Here is a 25,437-nt window from a genome sequence, read left to right on the forward strand (position 1 = left end):
TACTCACATACTTTTGAAGAGTGGAATAGAACCTACATGCATACAGGTGTACGCATATCAGGGCTTGCTTCATGTGTATGGGAATCTTGCTTTTTCAGTTGTACCCAGGAAGGCTCTACTATGAGCTTCAAATGAACAAGCATAAATTGGGTGTGAGTTCTGCTGACATAATCCCATTTCTGCCCCCCCATGTGTTCACTCACAATAGACAATGTTGTAAAAGTGTTATGGAGTTCTCTTAAAGAGTAAATATCACACAGCACCTCAACTCTGTGAATTGTGTCTGCTTTATTGTTATTACAGAGGTTTTCAACAGAAAGAAACAGCTAAATATATATACTGTAGATACAATAAAAATAAGACGTGCAAACCAAAATTAACACCTCAGTAACTGGACTGTATCATTGGGTAGAATAGTTTCAGATCAGCAATAGTTTTTCAGATTAAAATACTAGATTTAAGTGATCCAAGAAAAAAAAAGTAGGCGTAGATTGCACTAAAACACAGAGTGATATTGTGACAGTGCAGAAAGTTACTGTTTTGCAAATAGTTTGGAAATCCAAAACACCATGACTAAGCTAGAGTGGTGTGAAAATGCATAATGATTATCACCAGAGCTTGGAAAAGTTACTTTTTTAAACTACAACGCCCATCAGCCCCAGCCAGCATGGCCACTGGATTGGGCTGATGGGAGTTGTAGTTCAAAAAAGTAACTTTTCCAAGCTCTGATTATCACACACGTTACACTCTTCATTTACATTGTGAGTTCATTTATAGTGTGCGTGTGTGTGTGTATATATATATATATATGTTATTCTCTTCTATATATCTAAAATTTGTAATCCAATTTCTATAATTTAGTGTTTCCTGATTGATTCAGGTATTGAGCTTTTATTTATTAATATGATATTTGATTGTGCTTAAGGTGTTAGAATATCAGCAAGAGCAAGGTAATAGTAGTCAAATCTAACTGACAAATATTCATATTGAGTACTTAGTGTGTGAATGATATAAGAAGAATCAACACTAAAGCTAAAACTACACTGATATGAAAAAGGGCTCTTCTAGTTCAAAGAAGAATTATCAAAATGAAGCTAATGCTGGGAACAAAACAATGAATGTGATGTAATAAAAATCTGTTTTTCATTAGGTTTGTGTATTTCCCCTGGGATACTACAGTCTGAATTAATATACACTTACCACCTCCTTTTGGTCCTTTTTCTGCCTTTAGAGTGGAAAGTTTTTTCTGAACTGATTTTGAAAAGAGACAGTATATACTCTTATGGTGCAATCCAACTGGCATAAGCCAGGCCAAGGGGATGCAGGATGTGGCAGAAGAGGGAATGAGGGCATAAGTCTTGTGGCACTGCCACCTAGGTGCAACAGGGGCCCAGCTGGCTCAGCTGAAAAAGGGGTGTTCTGGGCGTGTGTCAGGGGCAGAACTGAGGGGAGGGAGACTTACACCTCATACTGAGCCCGTTTGGCTCAGGCCTGCAGCCCTCAGACACAGCAGCTGATATGCCAGGAGAAAGGGTTGCAGAAGGAAACATGAGTTTCTTTTCCTTCCGCTAAGCCCTGACAGTGCAGCCAGCATCCTACCGTCCCAGTAGCTCCTAAATGAAGGTAGGATGGCCCCTTCCACCACCTTTCCTTCTGCCTGCTCTGCTTTCACCAGGCTCCACCAAGTTGGATTACCCCTTAGTGGATTTATTTCTGAACAGGGTTGGATCGGATTGCACTTCATGGCTGTTAACACAAGTTGGCTGCAATCCTATACACTCTTTCTTAAGAGTAAGCCCCTTTGAATTCAATATGATTTACTTCAGACCATGTATAGGATTATGCAATTTGTATACTACAGCTAACTGGATTAATAATAGTGACAATCAGAAATATGTTTCTAGAACTTCATAACTTAATGTTAGATGGGGAGAGATTTTAATTAAAACACAAGCAAGAAGTACTCTATAGATAAAGGCTTCCAGAAATTAAGATAATACGTCCAAGTATCCAGTCACTTTTTAAATGAACAGGCTACATAGAGAATGGACGGACATGATTGCTTGCCTTGTTAAAAATTGAGTAGAATACCAGTCTCTAATTCCCCCCCGCTACATAAAATATTTGACTTTACAGTTGATTAAACTTCATAAGTAATTTCAGTGTGATCAGTAATTTAGCATTTTACATGAGATGTTCTATGAATTGCCATGAAGCACCATTCAGCTTTTACTTCATGCTTAGTATGGCAACATGTTTGGTTTTCATGATTATGTAGGAATTATTTAGAACGGGGTGGCCAACCTCTGTCCCTTCAGATGTTATTTACTCCGTCAGCCATAGTGGCCAATAGTTAGGGAGGATTGGATTCAGCAACATTTGGAGGGGCAGAGGTTGGCTACCCATGATTTAGAAAAGGCTGACAATTTTTTAAGAGCTTGTGTAAATTTTTTTTTTAAAAAAGGTCACTGTTTTGATAACAATGTCAGTTTGCTTTGGTTCATGTTGATTTTGATACATCTTGGGTGTATAGGTTGAATTATTGCATCTTTAATTGCACCTTGAAAATAGCTGAGAATGTATTCATTGGGAAAGAAAGAATTGTGTAAGTTTTAGTAGCAGTGACAGTGATTGTTGCAAGGGTTTGTGGTAGCAAGCTTTTCTCGTGCCGGCAGATTTTCTCTTTAAATTTTAGATTTCTTCAAAGTGGATCAATATTTATAAGGAGTGGAAATGGGATGGGGCCAAACTAATTTTACTATGTGACATATTTTTGAGGATAGATGAAAGAAAAAAGAGTTTCTATAATCTACTGCACTTGCAGGCTGTGTCAATGAACTGGAACAATGAAACACATTATAGTGACACTTTGCCATTTGTATGCAGAAACATGAGTATAAATATTTAAGACAGGAATCTTAATAATTGTGGTAGATTACAGAATATTAGGCTCAATCTGCACTATACATTTAAGGAAGTATTATACCACTTTAAACAGCCATGGCTTTTACTAAAGAATCCTGGGAAATGTAGTTTGTTAAAGGTGCTGAGAGTTGTTAGTAGACCCCATTCCCCTCACACATCTATCATTCCCAGAGTTACCTGGGAAGAAGGATTGATTGTTAAAACACTCTGGAAAGTGAAGCTCTGGGACGGGGAATAGGAGTCTCCTAACAACTCTCAGCACCCTTAACAAACTACAGTTTCCAGGATTCTTTGGGAAAGCCATGACTCTTTAAAGTGGTATAATACTGCTTTAAATATATAGAGCAGATGAAGCCTTAATCTGATTACAGAATATTTACAATATCAACCTCTTTTATAGTATATTAATCAGTGGAACATCAGAGATTGAGGCATCCTGGAAAAATATCTTTTTTGAAAAGACAACCTTGGGAATTAATATTCATAACATTGTTAAGTTCAAAAACAATGCTCCTAACAGGGATTTGGTATGTTAGACCATTGCAACATTCTGTAACTACTAGCTTGTTAATGCTTTTCATACAAAAGTGATTAGTTTATTGTCTGCCTCAAATAACAGGCACACTGTTAAACAGTTTCCATTAAACTTAACTGGACTTCCAAGTAAATCAGCTGAAAGTTATGAAACCTATTGTATATAGTTGAGTATTTTTTCCTTCTGTCCTCCAAAAAAGTGAATGCAACTGCCGACTTCACTCTTGTTTCTCTAGTAGAAGTTAAGCCAATATAAGAAATCACCCTAACCATTTGATTATCCAAGTTCAAATATGAAATCATCCTAACAATTTGATTCTCCAGGATCAAATGTCAACAGATATTTTAACCAGACTTCAGTGACCTGGAGGTTGGAGGTAGAAGGTGCAGAATTTAAGCAGTTGCACATTTTATTTTGGAAACTGGTCACCCATTATGTTTTGCAGATAGTCCTTTCCTTCATATATTTTAAATAAGAAGAATTGGCAGATGTGCCTTGCTATGAACAGTGGAATTCCAAATTAGGTCTTTCCTCAGGTATTCCCAGTAAACAAATTTACTGTTAGTCATGGTGATGACTCTTCAGTCTGTAAGATTTATTGTGTGAACTAGTCCTTTATTTTATTTCAGTTAATTGTGATGGTGATAAAACTTGTGTGATGGTGACAAACTTTAGCAGTGCATATACTTAAGTAGCTTACTATTTCATGCTAGAATGCTCAACATTTTTGCTATGGCACGTGCAACCTATGGTTTATAGCTACAAACTACAAATCACAGTAGAAGGCTTCTGTTGATTTCAAACTGGCTTTAGGGCGCAATCCAACTCACCTTTCCACTGGGCTGGAGTGAGTTGGATGCCACGGATCTCTGGCTGCGCTGGCAGGCTCTCGGCTGCACTGGGCTCCCCCGGCCTCTGCCGGCAGCAACTTTCCACCGCAGCTGACCTATAGCGCCACCAGGAGCCTGCTGGTACCACTGGAGGTCCACCAGGATGGCCAGCCCAGTGGACACAGGGCCAGCGGAAGCCAGCAGAAGCCCCCAAAATGGGGCATTCTGTGGGTGTGTTGGGGGAAGAGCCATGGGGGGACAACTTATGCCAGATCCTGCTCACATTCAGGGCCATCCCCTGGGTTCTGATCCCTCCCCCACAAACTCTGCCAGCCAAAAGGCCGGTACAGTAAAATCATTTCAATAATTTCCCATTATGGCTTACTCCCTGGAAGGCCTGTGTGTTGGTGCCGGTGCTTCCCAGCTGGTTTGTGCACATGGCTCCCAATGGAGCTGGCATTCAGCTGGACCCGTGGCTACCGAGCAGGAGGAGGATCCCACGGAGCTTTCCACTGGCTCCTCCTCCGCCAGCCCACCCTCTGCCATCTTCCCAGCATTTGGATTGCTCTGCCCGTCTATTGAGGTCAATTTCTCAATTTGAACAGTTTGAAATTCTGTATCCTCCCCAGATGGTTATGCCAGGTTTTTCTCAGGTACATGAAAATGATAATCTCTAGACTATATGCATAAAGTTTATGCCCATGCATAAAATTATTTTCACAGAAGCCAGTGGGAAGCCCCAAATGTACATGAATATATCTTCAGAGGATTGTGATCCTATCTGTATATATTTTTCTTTTGGAGGTTTTTCTATTGAATTGCAAGTCACATTTGTTTTATTTAAAACAACTAAAAAGATGTCACCCGATTGTTCAGTGCTGTAGTACTCTCCCTTTATGGGAGAGTAATGAAGTGTGTGTAGAAAGTGAAAATAAAAATACTGTCAAAGTCACTGAGAAATTCATCATCATTTGAATCAAAGGAGATTAGACCATATCATGAATAGCAACAAAAGTTCCTAAGTCAGTGCTAGATGAGGGCACATCATAAACATAAACTTCAAGAATTTTTTGTAAAGAAAAGAGAATCAACATGAAACAAATAGTTCTGCACTTAGGAAGAATGAATTTAATACCCTAAGAGGAAAGAATGTCCTTTTAGCCTTTTTACAAGTCCAACCATGCAATATTATTGAGATTTTTTTTTCTATGGGAAGAACAACTGCAGGCAGATATATGTTGCTGATATACAAATTGTTTGAATAACAAGGTTATTTTAAGTTCTTCCCTACTTAGATTCTTAGATTATGTTGTTTTGGAAGTTATTCCACCATGGGTGGTATTTACTGACTTCTCTTGATGGAAGTTAATGGGTACATGGGCAAAATAGTTGATTCAATTGTTGAGTCTGGGTGAGTTATGGCCTATATCAAAGTGTCACAGTTAAGGCTTGTCCACATTTGATCTGGCTCTGTTTGGAATGCATGTCTTCTCCATTGAAATTTGATATTATTAGTCCACACATGCATATTTGCAACTGAAGTTGAAGACCAAATCCAGTTGTTCCCATCCATACCAGTACGTGCTCCATTTGGTCATTGCCCCCTGCCTTTCAATTTGTTGACCGAAATGTATTAATTTTGTGCAAAGAATCAGCTGAGCATTACACATATCTTTTTTAAAAAATGTGCCCACCTAGGAATTGCACAATAGCACACATTCTAGAATTGCCAACTCAATAAAAGCTTGTGTGCACATACTTTACCGTCAATTATAAAATAATGGCCATTTCCCATTCCAGAACAGGATGATGGTTGTGGTAGAAATCAATACAGTAATATATAGTGAAACCAATAGGAAAAAAGAAGAAGGGAGATGTGGAGAAATAATTGTTTTTCAGTTTTCCTGTCTAGCACAAATCTTTTTTAAAAACATGGCTGTGGAGCTGGAGCAGAACTGGTGCTAGTGGGACATAAGGGGTATGGAAAGGGTAGTGGCAAAATGGATGCTTGATCTGCTCTCAAGAAAAAACTCAGACAATGCATCCATTGTCTCGAGTGGACTGGTTTGAAGTCGCATTTTTCAAAATGTAGTGGATTATCCCTTGATAGGGAAATCCAGATTTATAGTGAGATAGGAACTGCTTGAGGAAGATGTCATGTGGACAACACTACTTAAATTGTAATGCAGACAGCCTCAAATACTCATTAAACTTAGGTGTAGACAAGCCATTAGAAGCTTCACATAGGAGCACAGGAAGCTGAGTCAGACCATTGGTTCATCTAGCTCAGTATTGTTGACACTGATTGGCAGCAGCTCTCCAGGGTTCACAGTTCACCAAGCACAAATAGAAAGAGTGTCACTTAAAAACTATAAGAAGAAATTGTGGAATTAACCAAAGGGCTTAAACCCAAACAAAAACCGATTTTGCAACCCTGAATCAGTTGATATAGCTACCTTTTTCTAACAATATTGTACACAGTGGTTAAACTCATGAACATAGTCTTTTTCCTACCCCTGGAGACTTATGCAGCATCGTAATCTTGCTTTCAGCACATTACTTGATGGTTTTGTACAAAGTGAATCAAAATAATGTCTACAAGAAATCATGCAGTCTACAATGACAAGAAATGGAACCTGGGTGAAACTTGTGTATTACATTAGATACGTCAGAAAGAATGGGTTTCTGTAGTTTATTTTATTTTTTTGTTAATGTTGATAAAGCTAATTATTTGGGAGCGAAATAAAGACTGAAAGCTGAAAATCTAACATAGCTTACTCTGTGAGTCTTCTGTAGTCTTTTGACACAGGCCAGCTTATTAAGAGTAAACAGTAGAGTTGACATTGTATGTAGCAGTACTTAACCACAAGGGTGCTAGACATTCACTATGATTTTAAAATGAAAAGCAGAATTCAATGAACTTCAAACAAAAGTCTTCAGGCTAAGACAAAAATGCTTTCTGTATCATGGAAAATTCAAATCTGCTCTTCTAGGTTTTAAAACAAAACAGAATTGAATTTCCAAACAATGTTCTATGAAAATGAAATGAAATGGACTGCCTTTAAGTTGATTCTGACTTATGGTGACCCTATGAATAGGGTTTTCATGGTAAGCAGTATTCAGAGGTGGTTTACCATTGCCTTCGTCTGAGAGGCAGTGACTGGCCCAAGGTCACCCAGCGAGCTTCATGGCTATGTGGGGATTTGAACCCTGGTCTCCCAGGTCGTAGTCCAACACTAACCACTAGGCCACACTGGAATGAACCATGAACTAATTGTCAAATGTCATTACCCTTATATAACCTTCTCATGTTTTTTATTTTGATTGTGAGGACATTGGGAATGACTTTTTAAAAAAAATATGTGTCTGTGTAGGGCAAGATGTTCCAGCTTTAGCTGAAGCCTTTATTTGAAGCTGTAACCCTAAGACTTATTTGGATGTTCTGTGAGATCAATAGATCTTTCAGTAAAACTGTGTTAGGTATAATGTAAATGCTGATTCATTTCCAGTCGGGAGTTTATGATATCTGTGCATTATCTTTTTCCTTGATACTATGGAAATGCAATGTCAAGTATGTTATGCATGTCAGCTGTTTGCTCGAAGCTTATGAACTCTAGTCTGTAATAAACTGGAGAGTGATACTGTGATTGAAAATATGAGTTCTAAGTACATACATAAAATAACTGTTAGTTCTATATTTACCATTGATCATTTCTTGGACACTAGTTTGATAGTCTTTTCTAGTTTGAAACTGTATAAGAGCTAGTCAATAAGTCATATTAGCCACATTAAAGCTAAAACTGCTTCTCTTTAATAGCTGCTTCAGCTTGCCACATAAATTGTGCACATTATAGTGAGTGGAGTTCCAACACTACCAATTTGCACACCACTTGGTGGGTGTGCAAATATTTCTCAATATTTTTCAATAATAACAAAGATACCAGTCTCTACATGGTAAACTGTTGCACATATTCCATATGCAACATACAGTAATTGTTACAGGGAACCTAATTGCTTGAGATTCTGCTGGGTTTGGAAGAGAAGCCTTCTGCTTCTTCTGAATTTCTGAATTTTTTTGGATTCATCTTGAGGCAAACTTTTAGAAACCATAAGACATCATGACTTCTAAGTATTATTTTCATTTCTGTAGGTAGAAACGTACATATAATTAATTCATTGAGTGATATCAAGCAGTTTGTGAGCACACTGTCTCCCTCCTCTCCTCTCCTCTGTTCCAAAGGGTCCCTCAACTCAATTGGGGAGATGCAGAGCAGAATCCCCTATGCCAGTGGAGTCTGTTTGTGCAGTGGATGGAAATTTGTTTTCACCTATTGTTGGTTCTATTTAGCTTGGTCTTGTATAATTTTAGATTTGTGATATAAATTGTGCAATAATCATTTGCAGATACAGGGACTTCAACAAGCATGTGACCCTCTTTAGCCTAAAAGACTAGAGTCCTCTTTAGCCTACTCACTTTAATGGAAGATATCACTCTTTACATTGGAAAGGACACCCAAAGCCCATGAAAACCCAGACCGGGAACATGGCAAGAAAAAGATTATTAAATGTAAGGAACTGACTTAAGAAAATCACACACCAAAACCATTACTCTAGCATTCCTAGAAGTAAGAGAGTTGATAACGTGCACCGTGGCCCGGTTATCACACCAGTAATGCACCACATTGTGCCCCTGAGACAGGACAGCCCACAGAAGTCCAAACCTGCCTGCAAGCCTCACTCGCAGGCTGCTGTTGGACCGGAGGAGACATCCTCCTTCCATACACAGAAGGCACTGCCCCTGCATAAGGGGAATAAAGCCACCCCTGAGCCGTTCCCCAAGGCGTGCCCCTAGGCCCCATCCCAGGCCACCCAGACATTTCCCATACATTCCCTGCAGGTGCGGACTCACCATAACCTGGATGAGCTGCAGCCTTCTCCACCGCAGGACTCCCAAGAGCCACTGCCTCCACCTCAGGCGCTGAACAAGGAGGTGCAAACTGACCTGAGGAGTCCTCCAGTACCGCCAATCTGCCTAAAACAAAATCCCAATCAGTGCCATACTGACTTTTCTTATCCTGTGGACCCATAGCTGCCTTAACCCTCGTCCCACTAGCCTCCTGAGGCTGCCTACTCCACCTCTTTAATGACTCAGTACGGGCTAACACTGAGGTCATATCAGGCCCCTCATCTGCCGAGGATGAGGACTCCTGAGGTGGAGGAGGGGGCCTCTAAGCTGGCCGCTCCACAGCCTTACCCTTACCTTTTGAACCCCAGCACCCTTTTTGGGAGACATAATAGCACCCACTAGGCCACCCCTCTTGAAAGAATTGAAAAAGCTAGATCAAAATGGCATCACCAACTGTCCGCCACACACGAGGCAGCAAAATGTGTTCAAAATGGCCACTCACACAAAGGAGCAAAATGTGCTCCAAAATGGCCACTCCAAAATGGTGGCTGCACACCAGGCAACACAATGTGCCCCAAAAAGGCCTAAAATGGCCACCGCAAAGGCTGGCTGCCCCAAATTGGCTGCCACCACCCCCTGGAGCAGAAAAAACTCCCCACCTAAAAGTGATGGGAAACCAGCAGAATGGCCGAAATGGCCACCTGCCACCCCCAGGAGCAGAACCCCCCCAACTAAAATTGGCAGAAAACCACCAATGGACACAAACAAGAACCCAGGCCCAAGAAGCCCAAACAGCTGCAACCTCCTGGTAGCATTCCCCCTGGGAATGTAGTTAGGCCACTGCTGCTGTCAGCAGCCCACAGGAATAGGCCCAACTGCTGCCCTCTCAAAGCAGGCCTGGGAAGGCCCGCCAAGAAGCCTGCGCCAGATCCTCACCACTGCCACCACTCTGCATGCGCTGCCGCCACTGCTCCACATCTCCGCTGCCACAGGAGTGCCCGCTAGGCACATGCCGCCCTGCAGCCACCACAGTCAATCGCCCGGCATCTGTCTCCACAGGTAGGCAGGCCTCCTCCTCACTGCAGCCCCACAAGCTCCCTGCTGCCATACCCAACTGCTGCCACACCAATGCCTCTCCGTGCCAACGCCTCTCCGCCTTGTGCCCCCTTCCACCACTCCCATGCCCCAACAGAACAGGCTGCAAACCCCGGGCCTCCAAGCGAAAAGTAGGCCGTGACCTTATAGGCTCAAATAGCCACCCTGCTCCACCTCCCATGTGACAGGTGAACGTGGCCATGCCATGTCCAAGGGGAGGGCCTTTGAAGCCATGCCAGGTCTTCCCCGGCATGGCTGCAAAGGCCCACCATCGCCAGAGCCCTTGGGTGTGGCAATGGCAGGAATTCTGAATTTTTTTAATGTGAGCTGATTTCCCCCCCTGTATTATTTTAAAATAACACATACAAAATCCGATAATGTTTACAACAGTACTATTTTGTTCTCTATTCCCACCAATCTATTAAAGCAGTTGTATTTCACAATCTGGCTCATTCCATCTGACTTATTGTTTGGGCAACTGGGACCTCTATTTGTAAGAAGATTGGAGAGATCCTTGACTAATACATTATTGTTTTTTTCACATGGGAGACATTCCAGTAACAAAGTTAGAAGAATAAAAATACCCAAGGTCACAAATAATGGAGATTTCTATCTTTTTAAAATTCTGTGTAGAAAATATAATCAACAGGAAAAATACCCTTCTCATTATAGTCTTTTCTTACTTTGTTATTTTGAAGTGTCCCAAGAGCTCTTGTGCATCAGCGCTTCTTTAGTCCAGACTGCAGAGTGAGAGAGAGGCAGAATAATATAGTGGTAGGATGGGAAAGAACGCATTTCAGGAAAGATCTTATTCAACTATTCAAGATCAGTCTTCTATAAGATGACCTATTTTTAAAAGGAAAAAAATCCATTAATTTGAGATTTAAAAAACACCGAAAAGTAGTTACTATCCTTATCACTTGTACTGTATGGTTCAGATTAATATTTCCATCAAAAACCTAATTATGTGCTACCTGTTAGGAAGTGAACTTGATATTTGAAAAAGGAAGGGAATCTTTTCTGTCAAAACTCTGTAGGGTCTGATGCTTTCTCCTTGTGGTTTTTAAAGATTACTGTCACTCATGTACTCTTATTACTTTTTCACACCTTGTTGCTTGCCAATTTCTTAGAAAAAGAAATGGCCCCATGACTTATTTTTTAACAATTCCCAGTCTCATTGGAAAGAGAAAATTGTATTGGGAATATATTTCCTAATAGAGGGAGAATTCCATTACAATTTTTGTTAAATGATGAATTGACATCAGTTCTGGAACATTACTTTACACTCTGCATGGCCCAGGCTTGTCATTACTTATCTGGTGACTTTTGGTTAGTAATAATTATACTTTAGGTGAACTGATGGGTGTGACTTACAAATAGTATTTCACCCCCCCCCTTTATCCTCTTTTTAGACTTCCAGTAATTATGGAAAGGTGGACTGGTCAAACACTTGTGGGCTAATGACCTTTGGGGTTTTATTCATATGTAATTTCATTGACAAGCCTTTGTTTTTTGTGTAGAATAACATTCTGAAATAAAAAATATTTAAGAGTTACACATGGGCTTAATTTCTTCCAATGAAATTTATGGGATTTAAATGTGCTTAACTTTGGCTGTCATCCTAAGGGTTTAATCCAAATTCCGTTATACTGGGTTGCGGGGGTTGGATTGGGCAAAGGTGTCTCTCTGCCCAGCCCTGCTGAGTAATAAGCATTACTCCACCGATGTAGCGCTCCCGTTGTGCCCACCAAACATGTGGGTGGTCAGAAGTGCTGCCGGTGGGATCCCTGCTAGCAGCAGTCAGTGGAAAGCCCCATCACAGACATTTTGGGGATGGGCAGGGGCTGAACTGGCCCCACTGCCATCAAGTTCTTGGTTTGTTAGTTTCAGGCTGGTGCAGCCATTTGCCTGCCCCCACTTTCCACCCCGCCTATCATGCACAGCAGGAATGTTCCATTAATCCCCATTGGGCAGTGGCTCATGTTAGAATTGCACCCTAAGTGAGTGAATTCTGATGAGCAGAAGTACTCCAATAGTGTTGAGGAATTCATCCTCCCCATGGGCTTCCCCAATATTGAAATGGAGGCTGCTATTACCCTGAATGTGGGAATTTGTTACTTGTAGTTGGATGTTTGAATGCACAGAAGCTTTGTGTGATCATCAGAGCATAGATGTAATTCCTGATCAGGGTTTTTTTTACTGCTGATCAGGATTTTATTTTTATGGAGTGGTATTTCTTGATGCACATATCAGATTATAATACCTACCCCCAAAGGAGCATCAGAAATACTCCTATTCAGTTGTTACTTCAGTATAAATTGGGATCATAGAGATATATATCTCCTCCATCTACAGAACAATGGTTGTGAATATCCTAATAAATAAATAAATACTGGTATCACTGATTTGTCTATGCTTTTATAGTTTCTCCAACCATTAATTAAAAAAAAAATTGAAGAGGATTTTGAATTAAATTTGTAATCATGATAAATTCCACAGTGTGTGTCCTCTTGAACTTGGAACTCATATTCTATTATGTTTCTAAAATAATGTTACAATTTCATTATTTATTTCATACATATATAATATGATGCTTGCACCTTAGCCTCTTCAAACAATTTAATAATTTGAAATTATTAGCAGAGGTTAAAACTGTTGGAAGTGGGGCAAGAGCAACTCCTGTTTTGTTCTTTTGTTTGTGCTCCAGAAGGAAGATAGAGCTAGGGTCCTCCAGATGGATAGGCTTGTTTACCTTTACCTGTGATGCTCTGAATGACTTCCTTCTGTCGCTAGACTGTGACGCCTAACCTGCCCCTCCTCCTTCCTCCCTTTCCATTCCTTTCTTCTCTGGCTGTCTGTGAGAGAGGAGACACCCTTTGTCTGTCTCTCTCCGAGCATGGGGCTGACTCCTACACCTGGGAGTTATGCCTCCAACTTAGCTAGTTAGTTAGAACTAGGGATGCCTTTTCTATCTACTATGTTTTTCTCTAAATAAAGTAGCTTTTCTTATTATTTTATTAAGTCTCCAGTCTCAGTGATGCTGTTGCAGGGTAAAAGCCTGCTTTCTTAGGCAAATGCACACACACGCTGGCACAGTCGCATTTCAACATCTGTTGTTACTCTCTGCTGCAGTGGTGCTGCTTTTAAACGAAATTAAGCAACACAACTACACACAGCGCAACAAAAACAACCAGAGCAGCAATAGAGTGTGCTTGAGGAGAAATATTTTCTTTTTAATATAAAATGCAAGAGCTCTCGTAGATCAGACAAATGGTTCATCAAGTCCAGCATCCCATTTCCCAACAGTGCTCAACCCTTCCATACGCATAGAATCACCAACTGGATTTTTTCATAACACTGAAAACTTTGCCTTGCTTTTCAGCTTTTACAGAAGCAAAAAACCTGCTGTCTCTTTTTTTGTGTTGTATTTTAAATCACTTTATTCTGATTTTTTTTAAAAAAATCATTAGCTACTCTGAAAATTTCCTTTTTAAAGTGGAAATGTGGATAAATATTTTGCAATAAATAATAATGACTAAACAATATAAAAAGATTTTCAGACCAGGGACAGCAGTCAGCACAGGCTAAACAAATTGAGCTAGTTACATGAATTTATCCTTAATGTTTTATATTTAAGATGCTGTCCCTGCCATACACAAAAAGATTTTTGAAAGTCAGTATAACAAACTTCAGCATTGGGAACATATCCTTGAACAAGTTTATCCTATTCTCCCCCCACGCCCCCGGGATTTGCTTGTATACAGGAAACGTTGTGATTAGGTATGATAACAGTGTTATGGTTTTTGTTTTGCTTTTCAATAGATTTTATGTTTACAGTGTTATATTTATTTCATTTGGCTTCTTTTATTCTCCAAACCCTTTAATTTTTCTTAGATGTAGAGCTCTTTGGGGGCAGAAATATTAACATTTGGAAAAACATTCTGTGATCCACTTAAGTCCATGGGATAGGTGGGATATAAATGCAAAAGTAGTAGTAGTAGTAGTGGTGGTGGTGGTGGTAGTAATAGCAGGAGCAGGAGCAGCAGGAGCAACACTAGTAGCAAATTATGTTCATATTAAAACTAAACTTGCACAATAGAAGAAAAATAATAAGAAAATGGACTGTTTTTTCTTTCAGAGCACACATTGGAATATTTTCAGTGCAGGATTTATGGTCAGAATTAATGTGCTTTTCAGCAGTTAAAAATGGAAACAGTTCATGTACTCCAACTGAGTACAGTAATAGTGATTCACTATGGTTCATTTATTGCAGTGGTCTTTACAAATAATAACCCCATCACCTATTTTTTCTCTAAGACTTAACATCTGCAGGCAACGTAAAGCTAAACATACAAAATAGACAACTTCATTGGAGGGTGGGAAATGTTTGTTATTGGTAGTAGCCTTCTTTATTGTAAAACAAGGGGAAGGTTAAGCTTAAAGTCTCTGCTAATCTAATGAAGAAATCAGCTTATCTGTTGCAGGTATCTCACACATCAATGACAGTTTCCACCAAGCAATATGATCCACACATTGCTTGGAAAAATGTTTATGTTTACAATATTCTCCTTGTGGTAATCATTTTATACTAGGTACACACATATAATATTTACATGAAAATGCAAGGATATTTAAGGAAAACTAGATGTTTGTCTAGCGTAGAAATTCATATCAGGATAAAATTTAGCAAGGAACAGAAATTTACAATTTTCAAAGGCTTTCTTTGGGGCATGCAAAGTCTTTCCTCATTTATTTTATAATAATGTTTCTTCAAACATTTATACAGTTAAAGCTCCACACACTGCACCACAGAATGTACCATGATACTAGCAAAGATTTGCTGTTGTACCCTGTGGATCTCTTGTTCTTAATAACTCCAGTGGCTTCCCACTAAACATGTGTAGGCAGCCTTCCTTGCTAGGCGGGGCAGCCACATTCCTAGGTGGAGTATTTTTTTGGGGGGGATGAGGTGTATATTGCCAGCCAATTCTCCACCTGTCACTGGTGGAGAGGACATGAGGGTCAGGTCAGATGAAGGGAAAGGCAGTGATCTTCCCCCTTACTCCTCCTCTATCCAGAAAGTGAGTTAACTTGCATGAATGCAATTGAAACTGTTGAATTGTCTTGCCCTTTTTTGAGAGGCCCAGGAATACCAGATTCAAAAGCTTGACTTTGTCTATAGCTACAGTCCTTTTACCTGTGGTCTGTCCTTTTACCTGTGGTCTGTTATTCTTTATGAACTGAACTACTTTGGTAATGGCAGTGAGTTTCTGAGTTTGGCTTTCATGCTGCATCAGGTATCACAGTTTTAGATTCCACCTGAAAAACTAACTTGTCCTTACTACAAGTTTAAGGAAGGGCAGAGAGAAAATAAATAGTTTAGGGTGTGATTGTTCTCATTGAGAGTTCCTCCTCCTAATCTTGTTCCTGACCTTTAGATTTCCCTTCCTGTTGGACAATCAAGGGAAAACTTTTTAACTGGCTGCTATATAAAGGACTTACTAAGCAACTGGAAATCAATTGTGGAAAGCAATTGGGTTTTTTATTAGTTGCTGGGTTGATTTTTCTGTCCAGAAACCCTGAAAATACCTCATGCTGTGTAACAATGAAAAATTCTTTAGTGGAAAAATATAGGCTCTATAGGGAAATGAATTTAACAGCGCTTCCCATGGATTGGTTTGTGCAAAAAAAGAAGGTATAATAAGGCCTTAATTAAAGAAAAAAAAAACAAGCCCAAAGAGAATCATGGCTATGCTTAATAGAGGCATCTTGGACAAGTGATTCAGCAAGGTTCTGGAGAGTGATTTTGAGGGGCTGGCAAAACACAACAGTTGATCTGGAGTACAATATCCCTGTTAATGCTTGGGAGTCGCACTTCTGTGCTATGTATGCGAAGGGACAGGCCCCCCAACAGACATCGTAGACTATTTATAACAGTTTGCCAGAGTGGCCCCCAGTTTCCATATCCAACGTCACTAAACTTATTCTCAGTCTTAAACCTGGCAAAGCACCTGGAGGGGATAATATTCCATCTGAGTTGCTTAAAGCCAATATAGAGCGGTGGGCTCCGGTTCTAGCGACCCTGTTCACCTGTATTGATCGCAAGGTGTGCATTCCAGAGGATTGGGGATTTGCTATTGCGGCAAAGGGTTGAAATAATACACCGACACAGTAAACTGGGTTGGACAAAGGGCCACTTTTTAAAACTATAAACCAAAACTTTAACTAACCTGCAGAGGAAAACATAGGTGTGGAACTATCTGTAAGCAAGTATATGGGTACAGCTCTCGGGTGACCAGCCCCTACTGGGGCAAGTGTAAACCCTTTTTCTTACCCCTTACCCCAGCCACACCTGTAGGTGAGCAGGGGGTCTTCCCACATTACCACCCACTGGGGCCCTGCAACTCCAGGTGGATGAGGTAAGCAGGCCCCAGAAGCAGGCCCTATCCTGCCCTCGGGCTGTAAAGCCCTTCCCGGCAGGCCTCTGGAACAACCAGTGACCTCCAAAGGTGCCTAAGGGGGCCACTTAGCTGTCCTTACCTACTTCCCTTCCTGCACCTATCTGCACAAGTGACCAGACAACCTAAACCCAACTCAGGGAATTAACCTTAACCTTATGGAATTAGCCAAATTAGCCGAAATCACCTATTAGAAATGCAACGCCCTCTAACCTAATTCCATCCCACCACCACAGTGTGGAGTAGGCAAAAAACCTGCCCGGTAGGCAGGATAAATATTCCTACTCGGCCCCGAAGCGACCATGAACACACCATAGTAATGGGAGGGCAGGGTGGGCATCGCGCACCAAGAGGAAGGTAGGGAGGGCAGCACAGGCTTAAATAGACCCAGTGCCACCCCTCCCCCTCACGCAGCAAGCCATGTGATGCGCTAATTGTGCAATGCGCGACAGCTGCCCATACTTCCAATGGTGACTGGGGCTTCAACCCCAGCCGCAAATATGCACCGCCCGTCCAGGCTTCACTCGGGTGGGTGGAGTGGGACTTATCCCTATATAAATATATATAAAGGGAAAAGATCAGACCCTGCAAATTATAGACCTATCAGCCTGTTAAGTATTATTAGTAGATTATATGCCAGCCATTTATATGAGAAGCTATTAAGTTGGCTAGAACAAGAAAACATATTGGAAGATGAACAGGTTGGTTTCAGATCAGGACTATCTACTATAGACCAGGGCCTAGTCCTTCAACATCTTGTTGAAAAATACGCATTACCCAGAGAGGGAGCTCTCTATGTAGCCTTTATTGATTTCCAATCAGCTTTCGATTTGATTCAGAGGGATAGACTGTGGGGAAAATGTGAGGTTACCAACATTGACAGACACCTGTTAACTCTTATCCGTACACTATACGAAAACACCTGTATGTGGATTAGTTGTAACTGTGCTGGCCAATTATCTGATTCCATTTCAACTTTTAATGGAGTTAAACAAGGATGCATTCTTCAATTTTCAATTTTTATATTAAAGCCTTAGTTAAGGGTATAGTGGAAGTTAACTTGCACCCACCAAGATTGGCTAATACAGCCCTGTCTATCCTTTTGTATTCTGATGATGCAGTGCTTCTTTCCCTGACAAGTATAGGTCTAAGACACTTTCTAAAAGCCCTGAACTCTTACTGTAATAAGGAAGGTCTGATGATTAATTACGACAACTCCAAAGTATTAGTTTTCTCCAGGAAGAGGATAAAGTATAAATGGCAGGTTAATAACCATCCTATTGAACAGGTTACATCTTATGTTTATCTGGGTGTAACCTTCCATGCATTGGGCTCCTGGAGAGTACAATTAAAAAATGCTACTGGGAATGCTCAGAGGAGTGTAAAGGCCCTGCTTCAGTTCTTTTACACGAAAGGGGGCCAACATGTGCCTTCAGCCTTACAGGTGTTCTTAATGAAGGCTATATCAAAGATGTTGTATGGTGCCGAGTTATGTGTGTATGATAATTTTGCCCCTTTCGAAGTCACACAGACTAAGTTTTTGAGAGCTGTGCTTGGAGTTCCAAGCTGTGTGTCTAATGTGTTGCTTCGTTTAGAAGCAGGGCTAATTACTATTGAAGCCCGTGCATGGATTCTTAGGCTTCATTAATGGCTGAAGCTGATTTTTTCTCCTGTGGATTTGACCCCTTTGACATTAACTGATGTATATCAATCAAGATGAAAAAGCTCACTGTTTGAGAAATTGCAAAATCTGGGATTTACGCCTTATGCTCTTCTAGCTCTTGGATATGCTAAAGCAAAAACTACTATCCAACAGCGAATTTGGGATATAGAAGTACAAAATCACTTGAGTCTTGCTGGCAGGCTCCCTGAGTTCAGGGATAACAAGAGAGCACTGGTGCCTATGCATTATTTAACAAACTTGAATATCCCTAAATATAGAAGAGCTTTTACAGCTGCCAGGTTCAATGTACTTCCATCCACCCTCCTGGAGGGAAGATATAGAAGGGTACCTTATCACAAAAGGGTCTGTCCATGTGGAATGGAGGAAGTGGAAAGTGTAGGTCATGTTTTATTGTATCGCACCTTTTATAGGGATCTCCGTTACTCTTTTATTACCCCAATTTTACAAAGCATTCCAGACATACCCCAAGAGTTTTACTTAATGTATTTATTGGCAGACAGGAATCCATAGGTTACAGTAAGAGTGTCCAGTTTCTGTGCTGCTGCTATCACATGTCTGAAAACAATGATAAATTATCTTACATAGGGAATTTATACTGATTGTACTTTTGTACTTTTTATTCACTCGTGATTTCATGTATTTTATATGGTTTTGATTACTCGTGTTTCTATGTACTGATTTTTGATCGAAATAAATTTATTCACCCTCATGCTGAGCAGCACACATTGGGAAAATCAGAAACTAAGCCTGAGTTACAGCCTAGGTAGCAAGCCAGCCAGCTATCTAACTATACTGTACACAGCAATATTTCTACCCCTCTAGGGCTGTTTTCATCCTTTGCCATCAAGTACTCAAGAAAAAGAAGAAAAAATAGCCACTATAACTGTGAGTATAGTGACAGCTTTAAAAGAGTAAAGGGTAAATTAGTGTAGATATTTTTTCTCAGATAACTTTGTTATCTCTTTATTTCACCCCTTAGCAATAAGCACTCAATCCTACTTATTATAATAACTGCAGAATAAACAAACTCTTACTTCTGGCAAACACTGTTACTTATTGCTGACTAGGTAGAGAACACAACTGAAAGTGAAACTGAAAAGCAGAGCAAAGGAAAGTCCAAGAGGTGGAGTCTAACTCTAGCCATAATACAATGTTCTATTATTTAACTCTTCAAGGGCCATGTTACTATACAGGCTGAGTTCTTAAAGGATCACTTAAGTAATTATAGGTGATCACGATCATTTATTTATTTAATTTATTTATTGAATTTATTAGTGGCCCATCTGGCTGGCTGTCCAGCCACTCTGGGCGATGTACAAAATAGGCATACAATACCTAGACACTAAAAATCTAAAAACAATGAAGATAAAATCTAGCCCACCCCAAAAGCCTGCCTGAAGAGCCAGGTCTTCAAGGCCCTGCGGAAACTCATCATGGAAGGGGCATGGTGGAGATCATTTGGGAGGGAGTTCCACAGGGTGGAGGCCACAACTGAAAAAGCCCCATGTCTAGTCCTTACCAGTTTGGCTGTTTTGACTGATGGGGATGGAGAGAAGGTCTTTTGAGGCTGATCTTGTTGGGCGGCATAGCTGATGATGCTGGAGGCGCTCCTTTAGATAGACTGGGCTGAAACCATATAGGGATTTAAAGGTCAAAACCAACACCTTGAATTGGGCCCAGTAAGCAACTGGTAACCAGTGAAACTCTTTTAGCACTGGAGTGATATGATCTCGCCGGTGGCTGCCTTTAATCAGGCACGCCGCTGCATTCTGTACCAGTTGCAACTTCCGGACCATTTTCAAGGGTAACCCCACGTAGAGCACATTACAGTAGTCTAGGCGAGAGGAGACCAAGGCATGTACCACCGATGGGAGCAGATGATTGGGAAGGTAGGGGCGTAGCCTCTGTATCAGATGGAGTTGATACAGCGCTGCCCGGCTCACAGCCGAAACCTGAGCTTCCTTTTTTTTTTTATTAATTTTTATTCAAAGTTTCAAAGAACAAAACAAAACAAAAGGAAAACAAATTAATAACTAATATAATAAAAATATTGACTTCCGATTTGTCGCAAATCAGCTATAAGTATATAGTATATAACAAACCTGTCCCTTAATATATTACAAAATCACTTTCCTCCAGTAGTTATCTTAATTAATCATCAAATCTCATTAACATCATATCATTTTGTTCTATCCGCAAAAAGTCAAAGAGAGGTTCCGCTCCTTGAGAAATATATCCATCAGTTTTTCTCCAAATATACATGTCAATTGATCCATTCCTACCAAGTCAGCTAAGTCCAGTAATTTTAATAGCCATTCTTCTATTATCAGTATTAATTCCATCATCCATCTGCCATCCTTGCACACATGTTAATCTTGCTGTCATAATCATATAGTAAGAGTCTGATGGGAATTTCCTTCATCACAAATATTTCCTTGCAATCAATTCTGAATGTATTACTGAAATGTTGTTGTAAGGTCATGTCTCTGTTCCTCTTCTTTACGAAATGCACCAGCATATCTCTTGAGAATTTTTCCATTGTCACATATCTAAAATTAATTCTGTAAATGTTCTCTATTTCAAGTTCCATCAAATCATTCCAGTCCAGAAATTTTATCAAGACAGTAATAACTTTATCTCTGATATCTTCACCAGTTTCTTCAGGAACAGCACTAAATTCCAAACAGTAATCTTTGTCTCTAATATCCATCATGGCCATAAAGTCCAAATCTTTTTCCAATTCCACATTTGATATATCTGTTCCAATCTCCAGAATTTGCTCCTTCCCTTTAATTTCTTTTTCATCTTCTATTGCTTGACCAATTATATCTTTGGTCTCATCTGCTTCTTTTCTCATATAATCCTTTATTTCTTTCAGCTCCTGTTTGACTTTGCCAAATTCAGTTGCCATCTCTTGTCTACCCTGTCTCAGTTCTTGTTTTGTTGTCTTAATCTCATCCATTATCTTCTGAAACATATCCAGAGGGGAAACCCCTTCCAGGGGTACATCCAGGGTCTCTGCCACTTCTTTGATTGTCATTCTTAAAGCTGAAGAAAAAACCCTTCAAATTTCCAATATAGCCACAATTCCCAAGCAAAGAATAATTTGCTTCTTTTTCCAGCAATAAGGGAGTTAATATTCCAAACCTGTTGACATCATCATCTTAGACAGCACAAACTGCCTTATCTCTTATGTGTCCAAGAATGCAAAACAAATTTAGTTCACAGCATCAAAATAATTAGTGGCATAGGGAACAAGCAGATTCGTCACAAAAAAAGTAGACCGGAAAAAATAGTCCCAGACATATAATTCTCAAATATTCATATAAATCAAATTTTCCTCTTCAGATTAGATGCCCCTCATCCGTTTGTATCTTTATAATGCTCAATTCCAGGTCAGCTTTTTGCTATAAAGCCAAAGATAGGCTATTTCGATTTTCTTCCTCCTTAATTCCACATATAAAAGAGAAAAGTATAACTCACCCAGGGATTCTTTATTGCTGATTCTTTAACAGATCTCTTTTGCTGTAACAACTTAGTCCAATTGATAAGAATAGACAGAAGAATGCTTGCCTGTTAAAACCCGTTTTTCTTTGAAGACAAAAAACCCCCATCTCGCTTAGTCAGTTTGAGCTTGCTTGAATTCCTTGGCTCCATCTGGCGCTGCTGGCTGCACCTTCGTTCATAGGCGATCCTAATGAATTCCAGTCCCCAACAATCACAACGAAGCTTTTGTGGATGATCTCTTCGTTTCTCCCTTACCTGGGAGAAAGTTTTTACCAGTCAAAAAACTCTTCTGACTGGTTTTAAAACTGAAAAAGCTTCCTCTGAGACGAGAGCTCATCTCAGAGGCAGTCACAGGCGGAGCAATCCTCCTGGGAAGTCCCGAAACCTGAGCTTCCATGGACAGTTGGGAGTCAAGAATGACCCCAAGGCTACGGACCTGGTCTTTCAGGGGCAATTGTACCCCATTGAGCACCAGGTCCAAATCCCCTAACCTTCCCTTGTCCCCCATGAACAGTATCTCGGTTTTGTCAGGGTTCAGCTTCAGCTTATTCCTTCCCATCCAGCCACTCACCGACTCCAGGCACTTGGATAGGGTTTCTACAGCCAACCTTGGTGAAGATTTAAATGAGAGATAGAGCTGCGTGTCATCTGCATATTGGTGACACTGCAGCCCAAATCTCCTGATGATAGTCCCCAGCGGCTTTATATAGATGTTAAATAGCATCAGGGAGAGGATGGAGCCCTGTGGCACCCCACAAGTGAGAGGCCAAGGGTCCGAAACCTCATCCCCCAATGCTACTCTTTGGTGCCTATCAGAGAGGAAGGAATGGAACCATTGCAATAGAGTGCCCCCCTCCAGGCGATCCAGAAGGATACCGTGGTCAACGGTATCAAAAGCTGCTGCGCGATCCAGGAGGACGAGGAAGGTGCACTCACCCCTATACAATGCTGTCCTCATATCATCCACCAAGGCAATCAAGGCTGTTTCAGTCCCATGTCCAGGCCTGAAACCCAACTGAAATGGATCCAGATAATCCGCTTCCTCCAATTGAGCTTGCAACTGCTTCGCCACCACCCGCTCAACCACCTTGCCCAAGAATGGTAAGCTTGAGATTGGGCGAAAGTTGTTCAAATCTTGGGGATCCAAGGAGGCCTTCTTTAAAATTGGTTTTATTACTGCCTCCTTGAGGGCTGATGGCATTATGCCCTCTTCCAAGGATGCATTTACCACTGCCTTGATCCCCTCGCCCAGACTGTCTTTGTAGCTCATAATGAGCCACGACGGACAAGGGTCGAGTAAGCAGGTGGTTGGCCTTAAGGTTGAAAGCACCTTGTCCCATTCATCAGAAGGAAGAAGCTGGAACTGATCCCACACCACCGGAGAACCACTGGCCGACTCTGGCTCTCTCACTGTATCCATAGCGTGCAGAATCGCACTCTTTAGATGATCGATTTTATCTGCAAAGTGCTTTGCAAACTCATCACAGGAGGTCTTAGAATGTTCCATAGGTTCCAAAGCAACTGGACTGACCAGGCTTCGGACCACTTGGAACAGCCTCCTGGGACAGCACTCTGCGGATGCAATAGAGGCAGCATAAAAATCCATTTTTGCTGCCCTTATTGCCACATGGTAGGCTGCTGCAGCCGCTCTAACCTGTGTTCGATCGTCATCAGACCGAGATTTCCGCCAGCGACGGTCTAGTCATCTCACCTCCCGCCTCAGAGTTCGCAACCATGGAGTACACCACGGTGCTGTCTGAGCTCTATTCTATTCGGAGCCACCCGGTCTAATGCCCCGGTGATCGCCTTATTCCATTCCTCCACCAGGGTCTTGACCGAGTGCCCGTCTGCAGGCTCCATAAAGTCCCCAAGCGCATTCAGGAATCCATCAGGATCCATCAAGTGCCTGGGGCAGACCATCCTAATGGGTCCTTTACCCCCATGGAGGGTGTGTGGCATAGAAAGGTCTACTCTCCCCAAGTAGTGAACTGACCATGACAAGGGGGTAAGAGATGTAGCCCCCATTTTCAGATCACTACCCTCCTCTCCTGAGACAAATACAAGGTCAAGTGCATGACCAGCTACATGGGTGGGCCCCGTGAGAATAAGGTGCAGCTCCCAAGAAGCCATGGTTTCCATGAAATCCCGAGGTGCCCCTGTGAGGATGCCTCAGCATGTATGTTGAAATCCCCCAGCACCAGCAAGTTTGGGGATTGCACCCGCACATCCGAGACCACCTCCAGCACCTCGGGCAGGGAGTCCGTTGTGCAGCGGGGTGGGCGGTAGATGAGCAGAATCCCTAAGCTGCCCTTTGGGCCCAACCTCCAGTACATGCAATCAACAACCTTGGTCTCATGGACAGGAGGTCTGGTGAGAACCAGGGACCCCCAATAGATGACCGCCACTCCCCCTCCCTGACTGCCAACCCTCGGCTGCTACGCATATAGGAACCCAGCTGGACACATGGCCTCAATGATGGGAGCTGTGGCCTCATCCAGCCAGGTTTCCGTAATGCATGCCAGGTCCGCGCCCTCATCCAATATCATGTCATGGATGAGAGATTTTTGGGGGCAACGGACCTGGCATTGCACAGCAGCAACCGAAGGTTAGAACATGGAGTCCCGCATCCCCCAGCTATCTTTCGGTCTTGGGCAGGTCCGGATCAAGGGAGAGATATTACGTATCTCTCCCTAGTTCCTCATACCTGACGTGGCCTGCCTCTAGCACTCCACAAGCATCTGCCACCCAGCCTCATTATATCTTGGCCTCCCACCCTCCCCCCATCACTCCCCCCAATTTACACATGCCCCTGATGCTGGAGTCCGCAACTCAGGCAGGCCACCCACCCTTAAAACCACCCAGAACACCCTAAAATGCCACAACCACACCAGAGACCCACCTCCAACAACAATTAATTTAAAATCAAAGCAAAATTATTTAAAACTAACCCCCAAGCCTAACCCAAGGCCAGAAAGTCCTCCAAAAGAAGCTGCATTTGAAGGCTGGAGGGTGGGGCAAGGCATGTGGAAACAGCCTCCCCAGATAGCAGCTGAGTCATGAAAATCCATCCACAGTCAGGGAAAGTCTTGAATGAGCAGACTTTTGGGGGTTCTCCCAGATGAGGCTTTTGTTGTGCACTCACCCTGCCTTATTCACTGCATTTTTCAGAGGGTCCTATTCTTAAATTGCTCCTGTTCTTAAAACAAGCTATCTTTCCTTAAATGGAGGTTGTTATTGTCTGTCATGTCACAAATCAAAAAGAAGACAATTTTGATAAATAATTGAGGGGGAGGGGAAGCAGAGCTCTAGGAGGGGCAGTGCCCCCATTCCCCTCCCTCCACAGCAGAGCTGTGTTTAGGTACAGATTTAATGGCTACAAACATGGACTGTGCCACCAGAAAATCAAGCTTAAACTTTAATGCAAAAATAAAAATAGTATCTTTTATTGATAACTGAAATAAGAGATTTATCAACCTTTGTAAGAATAAGCTCAACTG

The 25,437-nt window shown here is 41.6% G+C and overlaps 1 protein-coding gene across 3 annotated transcripts in view; it reads left to right on the forward strand.

The window, feature by feature from the left end:
* PTGFR (prostaglandin F receptor) overlaps nucleotides 1-25,437 on the forward strand; it is a 49,515-nt gene that overhangs the window by 7,277 nt on the left and 16,801 nt on the right. The gene's annotated exons all lie outside the window — the stretch shown is intronic.

This window comes from Rhineura floridana, chromosome 6 (assembly GCF_030035675.1).
Source record: "Rhineura floridana isolate rRhiFlo1 chromosome 6, rRhiFlo1.hap2, whole genome shotgun sequence".
Taxonomy (NCBI): domain Eukaryota; kingdom Metazoa; phylum Chordata; class Lepidosauria; order Squamata; family Rhineuridae; genus Rhineura; species Rhineura floridana.